The sequence below is a fragment of the Schistocerca gregaria genome, chromosome 11 (assembly GCF_023897955.1).
Source record: "Schistocerca gregaria isolate iqSchGreg1 chromosome 11, iqSchGreg1.2, whole genome shotgun sequence".
Classification (NCBI taxonomy): Eukaryota; Metazoa; Arthropoda; class Insecta; order Orthoptera; family Acrididae; genus Schistocerca; species Schistocerca gregaria.
In genome coordinates this window covers 53,876,312-53,903,456 of record NC_064930.1, presented here as the reverse complement: position 1 = coordinate 53,903,456, position 27,145 = coordinate 53,876,312, and positions in this window count along the sequence as shown.

Below are 27,145 nucleotides of genomic sequence, written 5' to 3'. Positions count from 1 at the left end.
GGGGAGCAAAATAACTGATGATGGTCGAAGTAGAGAGGATATAAAATGTAGACTGGCAATGGCAAGGAAAGCGTTTCTGAAGAAGAGAAATTTGTTAACATCGAGTATAGATTTAAGTGTCAGGAAGTCATTTCTGAAAGTATTTGTATGGAGTGTAGCCATGTATGGAAGTGAAACATGGACGATAAATAGTTTAGACAAGAAGAGAATAGAAGCTTTCGAAATGTGGTGCTACAGAAGAATGCTGAAGATTAGATGGGTAGATCGCATAACTAATGAGGAGGTATTGAACAGAATTGGGGAGAAGAGGAGTTTGTGGCACAACTTGACTAGAAGAAGGGATCAGTTGGTAGGACATGTTCTGAGGCATCTAGGAATCACCAATTTAGTATTTGAGGGCAACGTGGAGGGTAAAAATCGTAGAGGGAGACCAAGAGATGAATACAGATTCAGAAGGATGTAGGTTGCAGTAGGTACTGGGAGATGAAGCAGCTTGCACAGGACAGAGTTGCATGGAGAGCTGCATCAAACCAGTCTCAGGACTGAAGACCACAACAACAGTGACAGTATAAACACAAACTGGCCCTTTGTTGAGAAATTGTCTATGTCATCCCAGTGCTGAGAAGTAAATACAAGGGACACACAGAATAAACAGGTAGAATGTTAATAAAAGTTGGTTTGAATAAAAAACTGTAATAGTTTTCACACAAAAATTTTTACTCATGTGGCACCATCTTATGTCTATCTTTAAGAATCCTTCCTAACTACCCACAATCCCCAACTCCTCACTTGCCTCTCGTTCACCGATGACAACCTCGTGGTCTGGTCTGAGGGTTAGGACACCCTATCCACATTTGTCCAGAATTTCAACACTTCTCCCCCTTCACTTCACACGATCTCCTCGCTCCACTGTCCTCAACGTTGACTTCCGTCTCAAAGATGGCTACATCAGTACCCTCGTGCAAGTCAAACCAATCGATCACCACGAATACCTCCAGTTCGACAGTGACCACCCTTTCCCTACTGAGGAGTTCCTTCCGTACAGCCTAGCCACCCGTGGTCGTGGAATATGCAGTGACAAGCATTGCCGAGGGTCTCACTGAAGCCTTCACTGACCGTAATTATCCTCCCATCCTCGTACAAAAGCAAATCTCCCGTGCCTTATCTTTCCAGTCTCCGACCACCTCCTAATGTGCTACAGTCCGGCCACAGAGGAGCATTCCCCTCTTAACTCAGTATCATCTGGGACTGCCGAAACTGAGTTACATTCTCTGCCAGAGTTTCAATTACCTCTTATCCTGCCCTGAAATCAGAAATGTCCTGCGCACTATCCTGCCCATTTCTCCTACCGTGGTACTCCGCCGCCCACCGGACTTACACAATATACTCGTCCATCCTTACACGACCCCTGCTCCCGATCCCTTACCTCACGGCTCATACCCTGTAATAGACCTAGATACAAGACCTGTCCCATACATTCTCCTACCACCACCTAGCGCAGTCCGGTCACTAACATCACCTGTCCCATCAAAGGCAGGGCTACCTGTGAAACCAGTCGTGCAATCTAGAAGCTAAGCTGCAACCTCTGTGCTGCATTACACGTAGGCACGACAACCGACAAGCTGTCTGTCCACACGAACGGCCACCTACAAACTGTGGCCACAAAACAAGTGGACCACCCTGTTGCTGAACACGCTGCCAAACATGATATCGCTCATCTGAGTGACTGCTTCACAGCCTGTGCCATTGGGATCCTTCCCACCGACACCAGCTTTTCTGAATTGCGCAGGTGGGAACTTTCCCTTTCCCGTAACCCTCCTGGCCTCGACCTTCGTTAGACTCTGCCCTCACCCATCCTGCCCCCTTCCAGCACTACACAGCTGTCATTTCACCACCACTCCCAGTCTTTTTATTTCTCTCCTTTGCTCTACTTACCCCCTCCCCCCTCCACACCTTCTCTCCTGCCCTCCGTCTAAACTGCAACACTTCACTGTCTGCCACCCCCACCATACTATCCCTCCCCCTCCCTGCCCCAGCCTCCTCCTCACCCCCACCCAGTCACCACTCCCATCATGCACTAGTGCTGCTCTTCCCAGTGTGGGCTCAGCTCTCTGAGACTACAGACGTGTGTGCGAGTTGCATGCGCACGCTTGTGTGTGCGTGTGTGTCTGTACTGCTGACAAAGGCCTTAATGGCCGAAAGCTATAATTGTGTGAATTTTTTGTGCCTATTAAAACACAGCATCTCCGCTGTATGGTGAGTAGCAACTTTCCTTCCTTGGTATTGTTACAGTCTATCCTGGATTTTTTGAAATTGATAACTACCAATGACAACACAATATCATCTACTGTTCTATGAGTCATCTTGAAAGGAATAATTTAATATATTTCATGATATTGTACATGCAAATGTGTGCTTAGAGCATACCAAGTGAGTGTGTTACATAGGCAGTTTATCAATTTTTATGTAATATTGCATTTGTTACCAAGATACAGAAGAAGCTGTAAATTTCAGGTTTTTGCAAATAATTATTATTCGTGAGTGCACTGAGACCATCGAAACAAAACAGGAGCAGCAAAAATCTCTCATATGAAAGATATACTAAATATGGTATAGTTATTCTTTAACAAATTTGCTGACTTGTGCCAATGTGAGTAAATGATTCCTCAGTTCTAAAAAGTGTTACATACAACCAATGTTTCGAATTTACATAAAACTTATGTTTTGGTATTCATTTGTACAGGCAATGCAATGAATAGAATTTTACTTTCATAAATCATACTTCTCAGATACAACAGTCTTACGTACTTCTCTATGACAGTGATATAGTATCACATTAATAATTGTGATGTCTGCTGTTTAATATGCAAATAAACTGCAATGTCAGGTTACATATATATATTCAAGAGTGGAAGAAACATAATCTTAAATCATATACACACATTCCTGCACAATTCCACACTCGTAACCTTCCATTATCCTCATTCATTGTTTAGTGAAACTTTAATTTCCCCACAACAGTCTGTCAAATAGTAACATGCTCTGTGCAGTGATCACTTACACAGTTTCAGTGATTCAGCAGTTCTGAAATATTCTCTATATGCAACATTTACCCAACAATCTATTTAATAGTTCATGTTTCCCGCATCCTAAACAACTACATAATCATACTTGGGGACATTATATCACTGTTGGTTTCGTGCATGGGTAGGTTTTTAACTAAAAAGGACATAAGGGGTAGGATATATTGTGAGGTCACTGTTAATATTTTTTGTTTTAAAAATACTTTATTTGCCATTGGTTGATTGCCCCAAAACATAATGCCATATGACAACAACGAATATAAATAGCCAAAATAAGCAGCCTTCATTGAGTCAGTATTTGCAGTTGCAGCTATAATATGCAGAGTGTAAGTTGATGAACTAAGTCTTTTCCTCAAGTCCAGAAGATGGCACAACCAATTTAATTTATTGTCAATGTGGAAGCCTTTATGCAGAATATTTGTTCAGTCACAGGTCCCAAATCAAGTACTTTACTCCTTTCAGTTGGTAAATAGAAGTGAATGCCAAGTCCCTCACATGCATTTCCCTGAACTCATCTCTAACTTTTTGCTATGGGAATACGTAAAGTGTATTCTGTACTCAATACCAATAACAATGGTCGTTGGGTTTTTTGAGCTTATTGTGCACCTTCATAACTTTTGCTGCCAAGTAACATAGCTCAGTAGAACTCTGAACATACATAAAAATTACTACAGTGCAATACTAAAGGCAGCTGAAAGAAACAAACTATGAGATGAACTGACACGATATTTTCATTCGAAGACAATAATTTCACCAAAGTCACCGTGATTTATGAAGGTCCCCTGGATGCTACAAAAGTGAGAATCTGTTTTTAATAAGGGGTGTGATCACTACAGGTGTCAACGCGTGCTCTGCGACACGCTCCCATGTCGGTCACAGGACTGGTGAGGAGTTCTGTTGTGGTAGGGCGCTCTATTCCTCCACCGATGCAGTTAACAACAGCTGGACGGCCATTGGCACTTGTGCAACACCATAATACGTCTCCCAGCACATCCGAAAGGTGCACTATGTAATTTGAGGTGAGGGAATGGGCAGGAGAGGCCATTTGCCAAATATTCTCTCGTTCTGAAAGCTCCCGCACCTTTAATTTTTGGTACACATGTGCATTCTTATCCGTAAAAATGAAGTCGGGACCAAATGGATACCTGGAAGAAAAGAAAAGTTGGGAAGGAATAAAGTGTCACAGTGATGTTGACTGTTGAATGTGCTATGTTCAAATGTTTGGGGACAGCAAACCTATGTGCAACATTATACCCCCCCCCCCCCCCAAAAAAAAAGAAAAACATCATATTCAACAATGTTTTTGGCTGTATTACATATTCCTACTTCTTGCCATATGAGGCCACATCTAATGCAGCCAGAGACATTGTTGATCCAGGTATTATGGTGTGGGGAGAAATAATGTTGCACGAGTGCACTACCTCCAAATCTTTGAGAACGTTAAACTCGCCAGTCGACATCATCGTGACACTCTACTCCTTCTCGACATTTGTCTTTTCGGGAGAACATTCGGCCCAGACTTTATTTTTACAGGTGACGTGCAGAACTTCGTCAACTGCCACAGGCGCACGAGGTATCGGAATGGCTGAGACACCTCGTGTGGAAGAAGGGTCAGCCTGCCCATTCCTCTGCTCTAACCCTACCGAGGCCGAGGTATTTTCCGTAATGTGCATTGTCGAGAAGGTGGGACGGGGGATACTTTTATATTCCACCCTTCAAAAAATAAAAATTCGTTAATTATTGTTGAATTACATTAACAACATACTTTTAAAAAATGTATTGATATGTAAGGAGGGTCCAGAACCTGAGAACACCCTTCAGCACACACTTGACAATATCAATGTATTTCCACCAACTATGGGAAAAAAGTTCATTTCACTGTTGTTGACTTTTATTCTCAAGGTACTATTTAAAGAGATGTTTACGCACGAATAAGGCCCTGAACCTAAATATGTTGAGTACAGTATTCACTGAGAAAGTATTATGGCTATACTGGGATTTAAATTTCATGGTTAAGTTTAACTGAAAAATTTAAAATGTGCATGGAATCTGGTAGAAGAATTCAACAAGAAATATTCTTTTCAAAATTTAAAAAGTGTTTGACTGCTGCCCTGGCCAGCACATTCTCCAGATCTCTCACCAATTGAAAACGTCTGGTCAATGGTGGCCGAGCAACTGGCTCGTCACAATACGCCAGTCACTACTCTCGATGAACTGTGGTATCGAGTTGAAGCTACACGGGCAGCTGTACCTGTACACGCCATCCAAGCTCTGTTTGACTCGATGCCCAGGTGTTTGTTGTGGGTACTGATTTCTCAGGATCTATGTGCCCAAATTGCATGCAAATGTAATCACATGTCAGTTCTAATATAATATACTTGTGCAATGAATAACCACTTATCATCTGCATTTCTTCTAGGTGTAGCAGTTTTAATGGTCAGTAGTGTATAAACTATACTGTAAGTGACTTTACGCTCTGGAAAGAAGTATGGGACTCATCATCATCATCATCAAGTGACTAGATTACAATATTTTCAAAAGGTGCGTAAAAGCCGCCCTCTCCCCCTCCCCCTGCCCCCCTCCCTCCCCACTCCCACCCCTCCTGGTATTGTGAGGGTTAATTGCAATCCAACATGTGTGGGGAAGACATATTTCAACTTTGCAGCACATCCACATGAACCGATGACCATCCTGTAATTTGTCAACTGTGTAGACATGGAATTCCATATTACAAGAATTGCTCTCCAAACTTATGGCCAGCCTGATAACATATTGCAGAGCACGCACATCCATCCACTGTGATCACATACCCTACTAAGCTACATGTTCTGCCTTTTTCAATGTCCAGAGTTCTGCTTGCAACTCTATACAAGTATCAGGTACAATAAATTAAGAATTTTGTATAATTCTTTACTCAAGAAAATACACTTAATCCTGAACTAAAATCAACCTAATTGCACTACACACTTTTCATCGTAAACCATTTGCAACACAGAAGACTATTACCAATGAAACGGGCCACAAGCAAAGGGAGCCAGTTAATTACTGGCATCTGTAGATACTGTTTCTGTCTTTCTTTTAGGCTATAAAATATGACTAGAGTGTGATACTGATCTGAAGTGTACCCACAGGTCTATATTAGATTGATAGGTCGCAATCTGGTTACGAGTCTGTGGATGCGATATACACACGTCGAGAAAAGTTTTGCATCACCCCAATTCCCAGAACTCCTGAAGGTAGACATTGACTGTGGTTACTGTATCACAGACACATCCCTTCAACTGTTCAGAGATGTCTCTAAACCCGCCCAAAGATGTAAACAACTGTGGATGAGCAGCCTCTATTAGATGGAGGGGATCCGACACCCGATCAGTTCCAGTCATTCCACCAGGAAGGAGGTACACAGCTCGTGTTGTCTGTAGTTCAACCGTGCTTAGACAGTCAACATCGTGGTTTGATTGTGTCTGCCTTGTTACTTTGTGCCAGGAGGAGCTCTCAAAAAAGGGAAGTGTCCCGGCATCTAGAAGTGAACCGAAGCAATGTTGTTCGGACATGGAGATACAGGAACTGTCAGTGACATGGCTCGCTCAGGCCAACTGTGGGTGGCTACTGCAGTGGATGACTGCTACCTACCGATTATGGCTCCAAGGAACCTTGGCAGCAACGCCACCATGTTGAATACTGCTTTTTGTGCAGCCACAGGACGTCGTGTTAAGACTCAAACTGTGCGCAATAGGCTGCAGGATGCGCAACTTCACTCCCGACGTCCGTTGCGAGGTCCACTATACCGTGCAGCATGGTATATATGGGCCCGACAACGTGCCGAATGGACCGTTCGTGACTGGCATCACGTTCTCTTCACTGACGAGTGCCGCATATACCTTTGAGCAGAGAATCGTCAGAGACGTGTTTGGAGGCAACACGGTCAGGATGTACACCTTAGACACACTGTCCAGTGAGTGCAGCAAGGTGGGGGTTCCCTGCTGTTTTGTGGTGGCATTATATGGGGCCAATATATGCCACTGGTGGTCATGGAAGGCGCCGTAACAGCTATACGATACACGAATGCCATCCTCCGACTGATAGTACGATCGTATCGGCAGCATATTGGCGAGGCATTCCTCTTCGTGGACAACAATTCGTGCCCCCATCGTGCACATCCTGTGAATGGCTTCCTTCATGATAATGACACTGCTCGACTAGAGTGGCTAGCATGTTCTCCAGACATAAACCCTATCGAACATGTCTGGGACAGATTGAAAAGGGCTGTTTATGGGCGACGTGACACACCAACCACTCTGAGGGATCTACACCAAATCGCCATTGAGGAGTGGGACAATCTGGACCAACAGAGGCGTGACGAAATTCTGGATAGTATGCTACGACGAATACAGGCATGCATCAATGCAACAGGACATGCTATTGGGTATTAGAGGTACTGACGAGTGCAGCAATCTGGACCACCAACTCTGAAGTTCTTGCTGTATGGTGTTACAACATGCAATGTGTGGTTTTCATGAGCAATAAAAAAGGCGGAAATGATGTTTATGTTGATCTCTGTTCCAATTTTCTGTACAGGCTCCAAAACTCTCAGAACTGAGGTGATGCAAAATTCTTTGTGTGTGTGTGTGTGTGTGTGTGTGTGTGTGTGTGTGTGTGTGTGTGTAACACACTGATCTGTAGCATAGCCTGATGTTGAAGTTCCCTACCGACAAAGAACAAACCAATACAAATACAACAAAATGTGCTGTAAATATGTTTCGTTACCGGGCATGGATGCCAATTCGAGTTTTGTTACCATTTCTTTTCTGGGCACTTTTTCGAGATGGGGCCTCAGTTCCTGCCATTTCGAGCATGTTGAGATTCACACTCTGTGAACGACACCTTAATAAAGAACCCAGATATGTGGTTCTCATTTTCACAAAGTAAAACAACAATCTTCACACGATTTGCATGACAAAATTAACAAAGGAATAAGGTAAGCGACAAGCACATTCTTTTCTTAAAGAAAGTATCCTTACCTATCCTTTCGTGGACCTGTGTGTTGTCATGTGAGTGTTGAAAACACCCACAAATTTGTGACAAATGCGAGAATATTTTTTCGCTGGCTTGATGTTGTCGTGGAGAATGCAAATGCGTTTGCACATATATGCCTGTGGACAAAACTTACCTGCCAACATGGCAGTACTCTATACATATGATCAACACCTGTGTAACGGTTCCTATTTGCTAATAGTGTTCTCATTGATATGAAGCAAAAATCTTTGGTATGTAGCCGTGCAGGTCTAGGCGCTACAGTCTGGAGCCGAGCGACCGCTACGGTTTCAGGTTCGAATCCTGCCTCGGGCGTGGATGTGTGTGATGTCCTTAGGTTAGTTAGGTTCAAGTAGTTCTAAGTTCTAGGTGATTGATGACCTCAGAAGTTAAGTCCAATAGTGCTTTTTGCGATGGAATGTATTTTTGGTCGGGGAAATAAGCATTCGTCAGGATGACGATGTCCTCACTCAAACTGCCACTGTCTACACTGCAACGCATGAAACCACTATCTTCGTGCTTCACAATTTAAATGATACTATTATCACCTAACTGTTGAGTACATTACGGGACAAATGTGCCCTCCAAAAATTGGTCATAACTTCTGGTGCATGAATGCGTCGTTTTCTCCTGCTGTTCTGCTGCCAATACAGCGACTACAGAATTGTGTGTTTGACATGAATAGATATGCCTATCCTCTTCCACAGTCACATTACTTTACATGTAGTATTTTATTCCTTTATTGTGATTGGCAGTGCACAGTCCATCGCTCTTCAGCCAAATGGCTTTAACAAAAATACGAGATGAACTCTTACATGAAAAAAACAGCGATAAAAAGGGGGACATAAAAATACGATAAATGGAGATGATGTGAGTTAAAATATACACTAATATGGGGACATTGGAGGACAATTAAAAAGTTGACATAAAGTTAAAAGAAACACAGCTGGCAATTAGTTCTGCACTTAAAATCACTGGAGTCAAACACAAGTTAAAAGTCGGCCACAGTACAGAAATCACACAGCACGAGACACTTAAAAAACAAAACCACTAGAAATGACGGAACCCTCACAAAGAATAAAAACTGCCGGTAGGGACCTGCCGAAGGACTGGAGGTCAGAGAGAAGGGAAAAAAGAGGGGGGGATGGGGCAGGGGAGAGAGGAAAAGAAGTGGGACAGTGGACGCACCGAGAGGCAGGAGATGGGTAGGGCGGGAGGGAGTGCAGAGGCACTGAAGGGGTGCATGGGAGAGGGAGGGGAGTAGGGGGGGAAAGCCGCTCGGGATAAGGGAGGAGGAGAACAGGGCGCCCTGTGGAGGAGGCAGGAGGAAGGTGGGGTTACAGTTGGTAGGAAGGGTAGCCGTCAGGGCGAAGCTCATTATCTGGGAGGGGTAGGTGCTGGAAGTTGCGTTGGGAAAGGAGGTAGAGGGTTGGAGATGGAGAGAGGGTGGGGCATAATTGTAAAGGTGTGGCAACAGGCTGGGGGTGGAGAGGAAGAGAGACACCAGGGGGTGAGTTGGATCGAGGTGGTGACAATATACAGGGTGCAGATATGTTCGAGGAAAAGGAGAAGGTGGGGGAATGGGATGAGGCCGTAGAGGATACACGTGGGGGACAGAAGGCGGAAGCAGAAGGCGTGGCGAAGTGCGTGGCGTTTGAGGATTTGGAGGGCCTTATAGAAATTGGGAGGGGCAGAAATCCAAGCAACCCTGGCATAACAAAGGATGGGGTGAATCGAGGATTTGTAGATGTGAAGGATGGTGGAATGATGCAGACTCCACGTGTGGCCGGACAGGAGTTTCAGGAGGCAGAGTCGGTTGTGAGTTTTTCATTGGATAGTAAGGAGATGGGGAGTCCAGGTGAGGTGGCGGTCGAGGGTGATGCCGAGGTATTTGAGGGTAGGAGTGAGGTGGATAGGACGGCCATAAATGGTGAGGTAGAAATCATGGAGACAGAAGGAGCAGGTGGTGTGGCCTATGACGGTCGCCTGGGTCTCGGAAGGGTTGATACGGAGGAACCACTGGTTGCACCAAGCAGTGAAGTGGTCAAGGTGGGTTTGGAGGGTACATTTAAGGGTAGGATAAAGGGCTAGGAAGGCAGTGTTAGCAGCAAATTTGAGGAGACGAACAGGTGGGGGAGGTTTGGGCATATCAGCAAAGTACAGGAGATAGAGGAGAGAGGAAAGGAGGGAGCCTTGGGGCATGCCAGCAGAGGGATAGAAAGTACGGGGGTTGGAATTGTGGATAGTCACGTAGGAGGGATAATGGGAGAGGAAGGAAGCAACGAGACGGACTAAATTGATAGGGAGAGCATAGGTCTGGAGTTTGAAGAGGAGTCCGATATGCCAGACACAGTCTTAGGTGTTTTGGAGGTCGAGGGAAACAAAGATAGTAGAGCGAAGGGAGCTAAGTTGGAGGGAAAGAAGATTGGTAAGGTTAAGGAACTGGTCATTGGCTGAGAAGGAAGGCAGGAAGCCACACTGGGTAAAGGGAAGGAGGTGGTACTGGTTAATGTGGCAGTGAATACGGCGAGAGAGGATGGTCTCGAAGACATTACTGAACACGGAGGTGAGGCAGATGGGACGATAGGAAAGATACCAGATGGGGTTTTGTTGGGTTTAGGAAACAGCAGGACACGGGAAGTTTAACACGGGTTGTGGTAAAAGCCAGTGGAGAGGAGGACATTTTACAGGGTAGCAAGGACAGCCAGGAAGGATGGGGGGGGGGGGAGGGTCTATCCCTTGTGGTGGTGCTAGGTGGCGCCACCATGACCAGGGGCAGTGTTGCGCTTGGAGTTTGGAGTGGAGGACTAGTGTAATGTCGTGTGTGCTGATGGGAGTGTTAATGTCTGAGGGGGGTAATGATCCAAGTTCTGGAAGCCGGGGGGGTGGGTGGTGGGACAGATGTATCAGTATGGTCAAGGACAGTGGGGAAGAGGGAGTAATGAAAGTGGGATTGTCAGGAACAGAGAAGACCTCGGAGAGGTGGGAAGCAAAATGGTTAGCCCTACTGAGGTTGTCAGGGAAGGGACAATCGTCATGGAGACTAGGGTAACGCAGCGTAGGATGGCCCCGAGTAAGGCGGTGGACGGCGGGCCAGTACTTGCAGGAGCTGAGGCGTGTGCATGTCTGACGCCAGTGGCGGCTGAGTCTCTCCCGGTCACGAGCGCAGAGGAAGGAGCGGTAGATCCTGCGGGATTCGCAGAGCAGAAGGACGGCCTGTGGAGGAAGCGTAGGGTGGTGAGGCTGGATGAGTTTGTTAGGGACACGGACTTCAACATGTTGTAGTAATAGCCCAGATCACGTAAGAAACAGATTGCCCAATAGCATGGTCTAGCAGGCTACCCTTGTCAGGGAACGGCCACCAGGCGGCAACAGCGTCACACCCTTACTTGTGGAATCGACCACTAGACGGCACTCCGTTCTGTGAAATATGTGGCAACATCGGCCTAACGCGTGCAGCCTTCCACTATTTGGCGTCTGTGAAGTACAGCTGTTTCTGACATTCCGGTGGTAGAGGGTCGAGTCGTCATGCCGAGGGCCTGCGAGTGTATCGACTGTGGAAGGAGTAGACGGATAAATTCAGAACTAAAAATGTTCAGATTTCCTGTCAAAGATGAAGAAAAGTCACAGGGGTGGATTTTAAATTCAGGTAAATGATAAAATTAGTTACGAGTAAGAATTAATAAAGAGCCCTAAGCATTCGATCCTATCTAAATTTTGTCGATCTTATTTTCTGATATAACGTGATAACCCTTCATGTGCAAGAATCATATCATATATAATTGTTAAATGAAATCCTAGCTGCGATTTGGACTTTTTTATTCACTTCACTATCGTAATTTTGGCTGTAGAGGCATTTTTGTGTGCAACGTGAAAACTGAAACCAATATAAGATATGGATAACAAAATGCAAAGCATAGTGTGGTAACATTTGGTAAACAATTTAAGAAGCATTACCTTACAAGACCTTTCCCTTGGTACTTTAAAATGGCCCTAGAGCTGAAATCGCAACAGTGAATTAAATGAATAATAGCCGTCATTTAACTACTAGGTCATCGGTCCCTCTAAATCCTGGTATATACTAGAGCGAACGAACTGAACAAGTGTAAAACCTCGTTTACACTGCTGCAAATGAGTATTCATAGATAATTCGCCAACGTTCACTGCCATTCGTTTATACGTGTGAACAAGCGTTTATACTGGAATGAAGGGAAGAGAATAGAAGAGAACGAGCATAGCGTGCAAACTATAGACGCTGCCTATTTTAATTTTTTTTTTTTTTTTTTTTTTTTAAATCTGTGCGCTAATAATCCTCACACAGCTTTCACTCGAAAACAGCACTGCTTATAGTAACAGGTCTGCGCGGGTATTCCCAGTAATAACTGTGTTGCAGATAAAGGCGTACGTCTGTTGTGAATGTTTGCGGGTTATCTTTAAACTGTACAAAGTAAATTTTTAACGTAATTATGATTTGCCGTCTGTGGCTCTTCAAAGTTGACACCGACAAAATATGCTCGAAAAACACGCTTTCATTTGTCTATTACCGCGTTTGCAGCCCCCTTTCAACAACAATCAAAAATTCATCATTTTGTGCCACTCGTATATCATTTACGGTAAGTTACATGCAAAGTAAAATGATTGAAATTTTAAGTGACTGTCACTGAAATATGTCAAGCCTAAATTCGCATGACAACCGAGTGCAGACATCAGCAGACAAAAATTCAGGCCAGGCGCAAGTCTCTTTTCAGAGCAATGGTGGGATAAACTGCTTTACAAAATGTTCATATCTGAGAATACGGATAAGCAACTCCGCAGACTTGGATAATGATCTTGTGGGTTCGGTGCACATACGGACGGCGGCATTTTTCCTGTCCGCGCAGACTTCTAGTTTCAGCTACGACACAAATCTTTGATATTGAGGTAAAATTATTTTGTCCGAACCAAACACAACTGATATCCTTTGCTCAAATTGGTCTACACATATGAGAATGCAGTTTTTTCCTGTTTTAGTTCGCTCAGTGTTGACCAGGCTTAAAACGTCATAGAACCACATTTCCAGAATTAATCATAGTATCATAATATTTGACGTCCAAAAAAGATTGCACACAAAGATCTCTCTTAGCAAATACTTAATGAAAGATTCCTTCCTATCGTGCTAAAGTAGACTGAGCTACTAAATGTGTTAATGGCATATACATATATGTATTTTTCTGATAGATAGTTATTGTTACAGGCAATGTCAAACTGTTGGATATGGGCCCAGAAAAACTGCACAATAGACTTCTGCGTGATGTCCATTTCGATGAAAAGTCATTCATGAACAGTACGAAACAACGGCTTGGCTTATACACACAGCAGTTCCTGTAAAATTTACATCTGACACTGGTTCTTCAGCAGTATGTGAGAGAACTAGTGATAAGAATAGTTTGTCATCACCTGAACTGAAAGTGAACATTCCAAGGAGAACATACAGTGCAGCTAGTCACCTTCTGGTAGAAACAAATGCAACACCACAAAAGTGTGAACCGTTTCCAGACCTGAAAGAAATCACAGAAATGCCTGCGAGACAAGTTGAAAGAAAAAACTCTGTATGCTACGTCATGATGATTAGGATACTCCTAGAAAGCAAAAACTGAAATATAAAATATATTATATGAACAGATCACTGAAAAACAAAACTTCCTACTTGTCAAAAGTTAAGCGTAGATTATTGCATTGTAGGAGCTCAGACAATATTTCCCATGTGTTAAGCAGTTTTTGCTTCCCATCTGATTACTCCAGGGCAAGAGCAAAAACCGTCCGTGGTCTTCTATCGAGAAAAATGTCTCTCTGATGTTGTTTTACAAATCTCCTGCAGCATATAAATTTTTGCGAAAATTGGGTATCGTATTACCTGGACTGTCCACAATTAGACGATGGATTGGCGTCACAAAATTTCTACCAGAGTTTAACAATAACCATTTTAGTCAACTTAGCAAGAAATTTGAGACACAAACTTTTTTAAAAAAGGCATGTGTAGTATCTTTTGATGAGATGTCGATAATGCGTCATCTGGAATATGCAAATATGCAGTAGAGGGTCTAGAAGATTTGGGTGATAGGGGAAGGAAACCACTTCCTGCAAATTATGTACTTGTGTTTATGATTAGAGGCTTCTACAGTAACTGGAAATTGTCTGTTTCATATTTTTTATCTAATTCAGGAGTAAAACATGTGGATTTATTGGGACTCATATAGGAACTAATTATTTTATTGCAAAATGCAAACCTAGAGCCAAAATTAGTCGTTTGTGATCAGGGAGCTAGTAATACACTCCTGGAAATGGAAAAAAGAACACATTGACACCGGTGTGTCAGACCCACCATACTTGCTCCGGACACTGCGAGAGGGCTGTACAAGCAATGATCACACGCACGGCTCAGCGGACACACCAGGAACCGCGGTGTTGGCCGACGAATGGCGCTAGCTGCGCAGCATTTGTGCACCGCCGCCGTCAGTGTCAGCCAGTTTGCCGTGGCATACTGAGCTCCATCGCAGTCTTTAACACTGGTAGCATGCCGCGACAGCGTGGACGTGAACCGTATGTGCAGTTGACGGACTTTGAGCGAGGGCGTATAGTGGGCATGCGGGAGGCCGGGTGGACGTACCGCCGAATTGCTCAACACGTGGGGCGTGAGGTCTCCACAGTACATCGATGTTGTCGCCAGTGGTCGGCGGAAGGTGCACGTGCCCGTCGACCTGGGACCGGACCGCAGCGACGCAGGGATGCACGCCAAGACCGTAGGATCCTACGCAGTGCCGTAGGGGACCGCACCGCCACTTCCCAGCAAATTAGGGACACTGTTGCTCCTGGGGTATCGGCGAGGACCATTCGCAACCGTCTGCATGAAGCTGGGCTACGGTCCCGCACACCGTTAGGCCGTCTTCCGCTCACGCCCCAACATCGTGCAGCCCGCCTCCAGTGGTGTCGCGACCGGCGTGAATGGAGGGACGAATGGAGACGTGTCGTCTTCAGCGATGAGAGTCGCTTCTGCCTTGGTGCCAATGATGGCCGTATGCGTGTTTGGCGCCGTGCAGGTGAGCGCCACAATCAGGACTGCATACGACCGAGGCACACAGGGCCAACACCCGGCATCATGGTGTGGGGAGCGATCTCCTACACTGGCCGTACACCTCTGGTGATCGTCGAGGGGACACTGAATAGTGCACGGTATATCCAAACCGTCATCGAACCCATCGTTCTACCATTCCTAGACCGGCAAGGGAACTTGCTGTTCCAACAGGCAATGCACGTCCGCATGTATCCCGTGCCACCCAACGTGCTCTAGAAGGTGTAAGGAACTACCCTGGCCAGCGAGATCTCCGGATCTGTCCCCCATTGAGCATGTTTGGGACTGGATGAAGCGTCGTCTCACGCGGTCTGCACGTCCAGCACGAACGCTGGTCCAACTGAGGCGCCAGGTGGAAATGGCATGGCAAGCCGTTCCACAGGACTACATCCAGCATCTCTACGATCGTCTCCATGGGAGAATAGCAGCCTGCATTGCTGCGAAAGGTGGATATACACTGTACTAGTGCCGACATTGTGCATGCTCTGTTGCCTGTGTCTATGTGCCTGTGGTTCTGTCAGTGTGATCATGTGATGTATCTGACCCCAGGAATGTGTCAATAAAGTTTCCCCTTCCTGGGACAATGAATTCACGGTGTTCTTATTTCAATTTCCAGGAGTGTAGAAGTGTTGTGAAGCATTTACATGCTACGCCTGAAAAACCTTATTTTATTGTAAATGGACAGAAATTGTTTCATATTTATGACCCACACTTATTCAAAAGCGTACGAAACAATCTGCTTAGTGGCGACTTCATTTTCAACAGCCAGGGAAAAACATGACATTGATAAGAAGAACAAAAAATCAGAATGTTGTTAAAACTCACTGACAGTCATTTGCAACTGGATTCATTCTAGAAAATGAATGTGAAGACGGCAGTCCAGGTCCTCAGCCACTCTGTTCCTGCAGATACCAGAACTTGTGTAGCGACTAAAGGATTGCAGAGTGATACAGCAGAGAGCACAGCTACTTTTATAGAATTTGTGAACAATTTGTTTGACGTTTTGAACAGCAGGGCAGCATTGTCCTCCAACCCATATAGGTGTGCAGTATCAGAACAATGCCCATGCAAACGCTACAGAATGCAAAGGATGTCTTAAGTACCATAAATAAAACTGAAAAAAAATACAGGTAAAATAACGACACCACCATGCATTACGGGTTTAATCCAGGCTGTGAATGCTGTTGCTCAGTTTTTTCTTGAGGAACAAACTGTCGGCATTAAATTTTTACTGACCTGCAGATTGAATCAAGATGCTCTTGAGAATTTGTTTTCTGTGTACCGTCAGCAAGGAGGATACAACCGTAATCCAGCAGTTAGAACGCTAAAGTGCTTGTTGCGAACAAGCACTGTTAACTCACTAATGAAGCCTTCTGACGCTTCAAATTGTGAGAATGACACTGACAAGATGCTGTTACTGAACAACTGTGTGTTGCAAAAAGAAGGGAATGAACCTCAGCTGTTGGAGACCTCGGTTCCTTTACGGGTGAGATCTTTCCTCTGAACAGTGTTCAGTAGCATATTTTGCTGGCAACTTAGCACACATATGCATCGAAAGGTATGGTTGTTTGAGATGTAAGGAGACACATGTAGCAGTGAGCTTCAAGAGAAGAGGGAATTATTTATTCTCCATAAAAAATACGCAACTGGGAATTGGTCTTTCCTCAGTGGGACTCAGCAATCCAACTGTTGAGTTCAGCAACATTATTGAAATGTCTTTACAGGCATATGAGTCCTGTTTTTTACAATTGGAACTATCTCAAAACTGAAAATTATAAAAAATATGTAGTTTATTCATATTGTATTTAAGTACCAAATGAAGATTCTCCGTTAGGCTGCACAAATAAGTTTCGTTGCCTTTCCTTGTCGCTCTACCACGTTTAACTAGAAAGAAGTAATGTGTTAAATCTTAGCAAAACAGTACTGCTCGTGACAATAGTAGATGTGCTGACCGCAAAGTTAAGATGTTTACCATCGCAGCATTTTTTTACTCACGATATTTAAAGTTTTACAATACTTATTTATTTCGAAGATATCGTTGTTAAGTTCGTAAATGAAATTATATTCGTTTACAACTAACAGTAACAAAATGCAAAATGTGGTTATACTTAAGACTGCTTACCGAAATACTTAGAAAGGAAGCAAAATCTGTTTCTTAAACTTATTTACAGTCTCAATGTAAAAAATATATTGTCGTTATAACTCACCTAATCCTTACACATACTCTATGCAAAATAAATAATTATGTCGGTAATGTCAGGACGCGAAACCCACTGCTCAGTGCAATATTTGTCAGTAAATTAACGGATTATATTTCATAGACGTTGAGAAGATTTTGAAAATTTTCTAGTATTAACCTGCACGTGGAGATCTCTTTTACCACCATAATCCGTATCAGAAGAGCTGTATAACAAAGAGAAAATAGACGCGACTGCAATACAGTCTGCATTTTAACAGTAACTCAAGACGAGAAATATTTGTGTGTTGCTTTTCATTTATTTCATTTCGCAAATGATTGTGAGAAGTATCCCCACAGTAGAAATAAACTTGGTTTGTAGAATTACAGGAGCTAATCTACATTCTTCGATTGAAAACTCGGGAAAAACCATAGCCGATCACGGTCTACAGTCAGCTGTGTGACGAATGCAATTCACGCGCAGCGCTCTAGCCGAACACGTCACCGTAGATACAGCGTTGCCAACTCCCCGACATGGCCAGGTCAGTTAGCATTGTAGCGTCGCCTTCGACATCTGTTGACCGACGGGAAAACTATTTTTACGGTTGCCTGTTTCGCCGTAAGGTTACTTACGTGATCAGGGGTAATAGTAAACGAAATGAGGGAAATGTCTGTAAATTATAGTTTAAGTAGAAGAAACGGCGTTGAGCGATGTCGAGTCGACTGTAAATACCACCACTATTTAGTTGCGTACCAACTGGTTCTGGGTCAAGTCTTCCCTCGCTACAGTACTGAAAACGTGGTACAGAGGGAGAAAAGGCGTTTTTGTTTAAAGGTATCGTCACGGCAGTCCGTCTGTCGCTCTCTGCTGTGGAGGATCGGCTGGCCGGAAGAGTACGGGAGGCCTAAGTTCATTTTACACGAACGACTTTCTGCTCAAAGTCGACTACTCGATTTGAGTGCGAGTCGCGGGTCTGCGTGTAAATCAGGAGCCGACCACGACCCGAGTGGATTAGTGACGCCAATAATCAACGGACTATGCAGAGTGCGGAGTTCTAAAGACGAACGACTTTTTTATGCCGCCTGTCTACTCAGGCGAGTATGTCTACTGCAGCGCCCGTGGCGGTACTCGGATTCACTTTTTTCGAGTGGTCGTTTTCTTTTATACCGTCGCGGGCAAAATCACGCAGTTTCGTGCTGCCTATCTGTTGTGCATATCGAACCTGCTTGTATCTCGTTGTTGATTGTCGTATCTCAATTCTAAGGTATATCTAATTTATTTATGGACGTACATCATATTCGGCGCATTCTGTGAAGTTATGATACACATTTTCGCTTCGGAAAGATTAACCCCTCAGTGAGAAGTGACGATAATTACGCGACCATGTGGAACTGTGTTAACTGTAAACAAAAAGCAGCTTCCTTTAATGTTCAAGAATCGTGTACTTGTAAGGCAGCAAGGACGATCGACAGTATAAAAAAGGAAAACTTTTCGTATATTACAATTATTGGACTCTTTCAGGACGAAGTGAAAAAACTGCATGCGAAATACATCCGTGTAAGTTGGACACGCGTTAATATCGTATTGTGCAAGCAGAAGATTTAGTCGTTTCTGACAGTACCGGTAATTCTGAGTGGTCTGCACAGCAATGGCGAGGTAAGACAATGTGCAAGAATGTGAAAACCGGTGTTTCCTCTTAAATACCAGTGCACATGAACAATTTTGCCGATCTATCTAATAACTACGTCCAAAATGGCAAACAAACTCACTGTGCAAATAACCAAATTGCTCCCAAGCCAAATGCACATTCTCATTTAAGAAACTTAAGTGCCTAGTGTAACTAGTGATTGTAAGTTAAATAAAGTGACCGGAAAGGAAACAGAAATCTTTGGTGTTAGCCACAGTAAGGGACTAGCCCAAGAATTACTGAAAATAAATCCGACATACAATATAACGGGCATCGTAAAACCTGGTGCACATTTCAGGGAGGTTACTGGACCTGTCATAAGAAAGAAACACGTTAGAAATCATTCAATTGTGACTTGTGCTGGATCTAACGACATATACTGCAATAATGCAGTCACAATGTTAAAGAATTATCTAAGACTACCGGATCCAGCAGACGTTATTCTGCATGATATTTCAAGCGATTAGGATATTAAGCAAAGACAAATAATATAATAATTTCATTGTTTTTTATTTTGAAATAACATCAATTTTTCTAAAAACAATTCATTATAATCAATAATGTTTGTTTAACTTTATCTTAATGCGAGTTGATGAACAATACATTTAGTCAATTCCTGAGAATAAATGAGTAAACTTGACGGTTTTCCAACGCGAGAACACGTGACATATAAGACCATGTGAAAAGATCGGATTTTCTAGATTCAACCCACAAATCGACATTGTTTGACCTTGTGACTTATTAATGGTCATGGCAAATGCCAAGCGAATTGGAAATTGCAGACGTCTGAATGGAATGGGTGAGTCTGAAGGGATCAAAAAAATGGCTCTGAGCACTATGGGACTCAACTGCTGTGGTAATCAGTCCCCAAGAACTTAGAACAATTAAACCTAACTATCCTAAGGACACCACACACATCCATGCCCGAGGCAGGATTCGAACCTGCGACCGTAGCAGTCGCACGGTTCCGGACTGCACGCCTAGAACCGCGAGACCACCGCGGCCGGCCTGTAGGGATCATTGTTCCAGTGCTCATGTAACTATGACTGACCTTCCTGAGATAATGCCATTAATGAGGCATAATATAGGTGTCAACAGACATCTCTGGACACAAAGTGGTGGCAGCGCTACTGCTGAAATTTTGCGCTGGGGTGAAGAAGTCAGTGAGGTCAAGGAAATCAGTTTGTTACTCCTAGCAGATTGTGTTTACTATGAAGAGGTATGTGCACAAATCAATAATTCTAAATGAATTGGTGATATTTTTTAAGACTTGTTCTCTTTCAGCTTAAAAATAGTAATGTCCAAGTAAAATCTTTTATGCTTACATTGAAAAACACTTTTGATATGCACATTTCTGACAGATTTTGTGTAACAATGTCTGACATTGATCTTGAGCTAATTTTCTAATAATGCGAAAACGAATAATTCTAAAGTGTGTTTTAGTATAATTGAGATTTCAAGTATTTGCACCAAAACAAGTTGAAAGTGTTGGTGGTGTTTGTTTTTCGTGTTGTCTTCAATGTAAAGATGCATTTTATGCAGCTCTCCACTGCTGGGATTTGTTAGAAAACGAATATTTGCATACTTTGAAATATACATGGTTTATTAGGTACCAGTTCCACAGAAAGCACGTACATCATACAGAGAAACCACACACAGGTGCATATTACCAGCCACTGAACATAAAACAATGACTTTAGTTATTAAATAACACCAAAGGTGTAAAATACATTAACACTCTCCCTTATTAACTTGCAGAATCCAGCCATATTACATATATACTGATATCTAATGGAAAACCAGTGGCTTTGTTAGTATATCAGCAAGTTGTTCTTCAGTGTCTACTTTTGCAACTGTGTTATCACCAGCACTAACTAGTTCACGAACAAAGAAATTACTTATATGAATATGCTTCGTACTTCGGTGAAACTCAGGATTCTGGGCAAGCTGGATAGCAACTTCGTTGTCAACCTGCAGAACTGGTGTTGCCTCCAATTTGTCCAATTCTGTCAGAAGCTTCTTGATCCAGACAATTTCCTGAGCAGCCTCACTGGCAGCCACAACCTCAGCTTCAGTTGTGGTCATGGCAACAGAAGATAGCCTCTGACTAATCCAGGAGACAGGTGTCCGAGAATACAGGCAAAGAAAACCGGACAATGAGCGCCCAGAGCCACGATCATCACCATGGTCAGCATCACAACACCACTAAAACCTGCTTCTTAGAATTGTTTTTATATAAAAGTCCATGATTTGTTGTGCCTGTCGGGTATCGTAAGATTCTTTTAACTTCCACTACATCACGATCTGTTGGTTTTTCAAGATTTCTTGATACAACACTGACAGCATATGTAATGTCAGGACATGCCTCACATATCAGAAACATTAGTGCTCCAACAGCTTGCCTGTACAGAAATTGAGTTGCAAGGTCTTTCTTCTATATCATTGTCCTTTATAATGGGTGTAGTTACAGCCTTGCAGTTCATGTTGAAACACTCCAGTATTTTCTCTGTGTAATGAGTTTGACTTACACGTACAGTTCCACGTTCTTGTTGGTCAATTTCCAGACCTAAGAAAAATGATGCAGGGACTGAAGTAATTTTAGACTCTTCTCTTAAATCACTGACAATGTCTTCTAGCGAGCTGCAAACAATCCATCAACATACAGCACAAGGAATATTTTCTTACAGCCTTTCTGTCTCATGAAAAAGACAAGGATCAGCTTCATACCTCTGGAAGCCCAATTTAGTGAGATGATTACTGAACTTCTCATTCCAGCAACACGGAGCCTGTTTCAGTCATATAAACTTTTCTTCAAGCGATATACTCTCCCAGACCCATTATCACATCCTTCAGGTTGTTGCATATAAATGGTTTCTTTTAAATCACCATAAAGAAAAGCAGTTGAAACATCAATTTGTAAAAGTTTCATTCTCTCACTTGCAGCAACACTTAGTAGTGCTCGAATGGTAGACACTCTGGCTACAGGATTGAACGTCTGGCCATAGTCAACTCCTCTGTGCTGCAAATAACCCTTAATCACCAATCTTGCCTTGAATTTATTGGCTGAGCCACTTTATACACCCATCTATTAGAAATGGCCCTCTTTCGATCTGGTAGGTCAACCAGATCTCACGTTTTATTTTCTTGAAAAGCTTTTATTTCAGAATCCATGACTTAGGGGAATTTAAGGAGATGGGACCTGGATAAACTAAAAGAACCAGAGGTTGTACGGAGTTTCAAGGAGAGCATAAGGGAGCAATTGACAGGAATGGGGGAAAGAAATACAATAGAAGAAGAATGGGTAGCTTTGAGGGATGAAGTAGTGAAGGCAGCAGAGGATCAGTTAGGTAAAAAGACGAGGGCTAGTAGAAATCCTTGGGTAACAGAAGAAATATTGAATTATTTGATGAAAGGAGAAAATATAAAAATGCAGTAAATGAAGCAGACAAAAAGGAATAAGGACGTCTCAAAAATGAGATCGACAGGAAGTGCAAAATGGCTAAGCAGGGATGGCTAGAGGACAAATGTAAGGATGTAGAGACTTATCTTACTAGGGGTAAAATAGATACTGCCTACAGGAAAAGTAAAGAGACCTTTGGAGATAAGAGAACCACATGTGAGCATCAAGAGCTCAGATGGAAACCCAGTTCTTAGCAAAGAAGGGAAAGCAGAAAGATGAAAGGAGTATATAGAGGGTCTATACACGGGTGATGTACTTGAGGACAATATTACGGAAATGGAAGAGGATGTTGATGAAGATGAAATGAGAGATACGATACTGTGTGAAGAGTTTGACAGAGCACTGAAAGACCTGAGTCGAAACAAGGCCCCGGGAGTAGACAACATTCCTTTAGAACTACTGACTGCCTGGGAAGAGCCAGTCCTGACAAAACTCTACCATCTGGTGAGCAAGATGTATGAGACAGGCGAAATACCCTCAGACTTCAAGGAGAATATAATAATTCCAATCCCAAAGAAAGCAGGTGCTGACAGATGTGAAAATTACCGAACAATCAGTTTAATAAATCACAGCTGCCAAATACTAATGCGATTTCTTTACAGACAAATGGAAAAACTAGTAGAAGCTGACCTCGGGGAAGATCAGTTTGTATTCCGTAGAAATGTTGGAACACGTGAGGCAATACTGACCCTACGACTTATCTTAGAAGCTAGATTAAGGAAAGGCAAACTTTCGTTTCTAGCATTTGTAGACTTAGAGAAAGCTTTTGACAATGTTGACTGGAATACTCTCTTTCAAATTCTGAAGGTGGCAGGGAGCGAAAGGATATTTACAATTAGTACAGAAACCAGATGGCAGTTATAAGAGTCAAAAGGGAAGCAGTGGTTGGGAAGGGAGTGAGACAGGGCTGTTGTCTCTCCCCGATGTTATTCAATTGAGCGAGCAGTGAAGGAAACAAAAGAAAAATTCGGAGTAGGTATTAAAATCCATGGAGAAGAAGTAAAAAATTTGAGGTTCGCTGATGAAATCGTAATTCTGTCAGAGACAGCAAAGGAGTTGGAGGAGCAGTTGAACGGAATGGATAGCGTCTTGAAAGGAGGATATAAGATGATCATCACAAAAACAAAACGAGGATAATGGAATGTAGTCGAATTATGTCGGGTGATGCTGAGGGAATTAGATTAGGAAGTGAGACACTTAAAGTAGTAAAGGAGTTCTGCTATTTGGGGAGCAAAATAACTGATGATGGTCGAAGTAGAGAGGATATAAAATGTAGACTGGCAATGGCAAGGAAAGCGTTTCTGAAGAAGAGAAATTTGTTAACATCGAGTATAGATTTAAGTGTCAGGAAGTCATTTCTGAAAGTATTTGTATGGAGTGTAGCCATGTATGGAAGTGAAACATGGACGATAAATAGTTTAGACAAGAAGAGAATAGAAGCTTTCGAAATGTGGTGCTACAGAAGAATGCTGAAGATTAGATGGATAGATCATTGGGATTCGTGGCAGAACAATTTCACCTTCAAATTTGACGTTTAAAATTATAGCTTCAAGAGCACGGCCCATAATTTTTTTATGACTAATTTTGTACCGTTGCATAGCTTAGGTGAATTAAAATTCCGAAGCAAAATGATAGGTGATTCCTGGCAAATCCAGCGGATTCAAAAATTCAACAGGCTAGTTGACTGCTTCGTCAGGAACGGTAACAGTGTCGATCGATTTGAACAATATTTCATTGCCGGGCAATGACTGTTGTGTTTTGAAATTAATAACATCGACATGGATATTTTTTGCGGCTAAAATAGCTCGTTCACGAAGCCACACATGATTACTATAATTAGTTTGTAAATATGGAAATATGATTTCAAAAAAATGGTTCAAATAGCTCTGAGCACTATGGGACTAAACATCTATGGTCATCAGCCCCCTAGAACTTAGAACTACTTAAACCTGACTAACCTAAGGACATCACACAATACCCAGCCATCACGAGGCAGAGAAAATCCCTGACCCCGCCGGGAATCGAAACCGGGCGTGGGAAGCGAGAACACTACCGCACGACCACGAGATGCGGGCTGATATGCTTTCAACGAAAGCATCTTTCGTATTTACCATGTTGCAGAAATTTTATGCATCGTTGTCCCCATGCCAATGGCATTGTTTCATTTCCAATGTTGAGCAATTGCTCGAAGAATGATAGTGCCAATGGATCGTTTTGCAGTTGAACACGTATGTTTGTGTTAAGACGTAATGTTCTGACGTTTCGCCATAGATAACATTGTTTCATACATGCGTTACTTTCAACCGCATATGTTGCGCATGGAATAACCGGCAATGTCGGTCTAAAATCATCGAACAGCAACAGTAAGGCACTGCCAAAAAGCTTGGTGTTATTATTTAGATTTTTCATAATTCTATCGAGAGCTTCAAGTGAACGCTTGTGGGCCAAAGTGCATTCATTCCAGATAATTTTGCATTTTTTCAGAACTTTAACCATACCAGAATGCTTTTTTATGTTGCGCACTGCATATGGATTTGTGTGAATGTTCAACGGCAACTTGAGTGCTGAATGTGCAGTCCGTCCGCTATGAAGCAAAGTAGCTGAAATACCTAATGAAGCAATTTCTAACGCAGTACCCACGATTTCTCGCTCCTCCATGTGTTCGATGTAGATCTACTGGCAGCGTGCGTTTATTTGCTGCTCCGCGTCACCCATGAAGTAGATTTGCAGAAATTTTGAATCGGTATCAGGCATGGGCATTAAAGAAGCAATTTGATGATACACTTGGCCCTGAATCTGAAACGGTGATTAAAAATTGCGACCATACTCATTCTGCACGATTTTTGTTGCTCCATATGATGTCATTTGAAAGCGCGAATGGAATTTGCGAATTTCACGCAAAAACAATTTAGGTTGAGATGTAGCTCCAGCCAATAGTGTTTTCAATGGTTCTGGCGGCGAATTCAATGGTGGCAATACAACTTTTCCAGACGTGCAGCAGAAACCGGCCGATCCTCCTTTGTATTTGAGTGCATGACAGTGTTGGCATCGTTTGTTCATAGCACCGATTACAATTTGTCAATGTGGCGAATAGTCCACGTCCGACTCATATTCAAACGCAAGGCGAAGAAGTGATCTACGTGTCAATGCGTGATACACTCGCGAACGCTGTTGCTCACGTGTTCTGTGTGTGTCAGTGACTCGTTGATGGCCCGGTCTTCGTCTCAATGCATTAGCTCGAAGGCGTTCTTTGCGATGCTCTCGACTTTCATTCGCACATCTGATTGCAGCCTGGTTTCTTAAATTTTCATTGTCCGTCAATTGATCTTCTGCCGATCTATTTAACCGACGGTTCTGGACTAATTGTGAATTCCGAGTCCTTTGACCAATATTTCCTCCTCGTCCACGAAGACGTCGCATTGTTTTTATGTACGTACCTTATATATGAATATAATACAGTTAATATTCACTGAAATGCGACACATGAAATATCAAGAGGCACCGTGCAAAGAAATTAAAATGTCAAAATAATGAAACGCACATAATATAACACACTCAAATTAAAATGTCGGTAATAAACGAAATCCTATGCACGTAACTTATATCTGAATGTAATATGCCCAATATTGTACAAAAAATGTAACACCACCTACCGTACTGATTTAAGAATGTAAATTTTCCAGGCCCCAACTCGAATGCATACACAAAAATTCGTTCAGATCGATCCAACCGTTTAGTTACAGTATAGCTAAATAACCTAGATACCTACTACAGGGCCATCTGCCGGGCAGATTTGTGAATCCAAAGCATCCAGGGCGCCACCAAAATGCATACAAAAAAATTCATTCAAATCGGTCCAGCCGTTTAGTAGTAGTTCAGTGACATGTACAGTAGAATTATATATATAAAGACTATACTACTTGTAATCAGCACAAATGTTATTGTAATTAATTGAACTACTGGCCATTAAAGCTGCTACACCAAGAAGAAATGCAGATGGTAAATGGGTATTCATAGGACAAATATACTAGAACTGACATGTGATTACATTATCACGCAATTTGGGTGCATAGATCCTGAGAAATCAGTACCCAGAACAAACACCTCTGGCCGTAATAACAGCCTCGATATGCCTGGGCATTGAGTCAAACAGAACTTGGATGGCGTGTACAGATACAGCTGTCCATGCAGCTTCAACACAATACCGCAGTTCATCAAGAGTTATCACTGGCATATTGTGACGAGCCAGTTGCTCGGTCACCATTGACCAGACGTTTTCAATTGGTGAGAGTTCTGGAGAATGTGCTGGCCAGGGCAGCAGTCGAACATTTTCTGTATCCAGAAAATCCCGTACAGGACCTGCAACGTGCATTATCCTGCTGAAATGTAGGGTTTTGTGGGGATCGAATGAAGGATAGAGCCACGGGTCGTAACACATCTGAAATGTAACGTCCACTGTTCTAAGTGCCATCAATGTGAACAAGAGGTGAACAAGACATGTAACCAATAGCACCCCATACCGTCACACTGGGTGATATGCCAGTATGGTGTTCCCCAGGGAAGCGTCCTGGGACCTCTGCTGTTCCTGATCTATAT